General features: G+C 29.1%; 1 protein-coding gene across 1 annotated transcript in view; it reads left to right on the top strand.

Annotated features, from left to right (window-relative positions):
• Helz (Helicase with zinc finger) overlaps positions 1-856 on the top strand; it is a 57,162-nt gene extending 56,306 nt beyond the window's left edge. The window contains 1 exon segment of the mRNA XM_068352723.1: positions 1-856. This exon segment is cut by the window's left edge and continues 791 nt beyond it. The gene's annotated coding sequence lies outside the window, so the exon portion shown is untranslated.
• Positions 857-1,982: the final 1,126 nt, after the last annotated feature.

Genomic DNA, 1,982 nt, shown 5'->3' with positions numbered 1-1,982 from the left:
ATCAGGAAGGATTATTTTTAGGTGTTCACTTACATAATACTGTATCAAACAGAGATTTCTCAATTTTGTAACTCCAAATACAGAAGAGTACCTTGATATGAAAGACAATGAAACATTATATACAGATGAGTTTGAAAATTCACTGATGCAATAGTATCAGTTTCTACTTAGTGTCCCCTGCTATATAATTAAGCAAGCTGTGTATTTGATCTTTCATGTCCTACTTCAGTTAAGGTGCAGTCACTCATACATCATTTTTACTGCACCTCTTCTGAAAAGATATAAAGCCACTTGAGTTATATATGATAAAATACGGAACAGCATACTACATACATACATACATACATACATACATACATATACCAAGGCACCTCCCCCAATTTTAGGGAGGTAGCCGACATCAACAAATGAAACAAAAACAAAAAAGGGGACCTCTACTCTCTACGTTCCTCCGAGCTCAGCATACTAGGTTATATAAAAGAAGATAGCAAGTTGAAAATGATACCGTTATACAGCATAAGTGAATTTTCAAGCCCTTCTGTAATAATACCATTTTGTCATTTCTGTTAGGGCATTTCTCTGTATTTGGTGTTGTATAACTATGAATACTATTATTCCTATGTTTTAATTTTATGAATAATTTGTTTTCTTGGTTTTAAGGAAATAAGGGAGTGACATTAAGGTGTGCAGCAATTATTATTATTGCTGTTATTAATAGTGTATGCTACCTGTCAATAATGACGGCTAAATATTTAGATGTGGGCGCACGTATGTCAAATTAATTTTTTTATCGACGTTCGTTAAATCAACTTTTTAGCAATTTGATCAAGACACTTTACTTAACCCATTTCTAGTTTTATATATATATATATATATATATATATTTTTATATATATATATATATATATATATATTTATATATATATATATATATATATATATTTATATATATATATATATATATATTTATATATATATTTATATATATATTTATATATATATATATATATATATATAATTTTTTTTTCCAAGAATTATAGACCCATGATTTGGTATGATGTACAGTATCATAAATGTATGATTATTTAGAATTTTGAATAATTCATATTAGAGGTTTAGGTATATATAATGAAAAATTTGTGATGAAATGGAAAATAATTGTGAATAAGAAGTAACAGTAACCAAAAAAAAAGAAAAAGGTAAAATATTTTTTATCTTCGAGCGTTATAAATTTTTAATCAATTTTCAGCAAGGTTTTACCAGCACAAACTTTAATTTTCTTCAAAATTTATAATTCCCTCCTTTTGACATTGCTTTTACTTCGTTATTCTATTTATTTTACAATTTTTAGATGTTTTGAATATAAAGCATTTCAAAATTAAGTCCTCTTCTGAACTGGGTATCAAATCTATCCCAGTATGAATTACTGTAAGTAATGGAAATGAATATTTTATCTACTACCGAGGAGTCAAATTGTTATTCCCTTTATTGTAGTTTTAACGGGCGATACTTTTCGCGAGTTGTTTACCACACGACTGACGCATCGTTTAGATGGAATTTTTAAAACTAGATTAATTTTGCTTTGAATTTATCAATTCATAAGACTGGTTTATATCTCACGTGAAGTAATTACTTTATACAGGAGAGGGTATTCCCAGTCCCCTCGTCCTTTCCCTTTTAGTCGTCTCTTGCGAAATGCAGGGATACATTAACGCTATTCTGATTATTGTTGTGCCCCCGTAGGCACTGGCCTTTCGTTCTTGGTTTTTCCACTACCGAGTAGTCAAATTGTTTTTCTTTTTATGGTAGTTATATCAGGCGATACTTTTCACAAGTTGTTTACCATACGACAGATGTATTGTTTAAAAGGAATTTTTAAAACTAGATTATTTTTACTTTGAATTTATGAGTTCATAATACTGGTTGATGTGTCACATGAAGTTATTACTATATACAGGAGAGGGTATTTCCAGTCGCCTTGT

Source organism: Palaemon carinicauda, chromosome 29, assembly GCF_036898095.1.
Source record: "Palaemon carinicauda isolate YSFRI2023 chromosome 29, ASM3689809v2, whole genome shotgun sequence".
Taxonomy (NCBI): domain Eukaryota; kingdom Metazoa; phylum Arthropoda; class Malacostraca; order Decapoda; family Palaemonidae; genus Palaemon; species Palaemon carinicauda.
The sequence above is the reverse complement of the archived record's forward strand: the minus strand, read 5'-3'. Positions and strand labels throughout refer to the sequence as shown.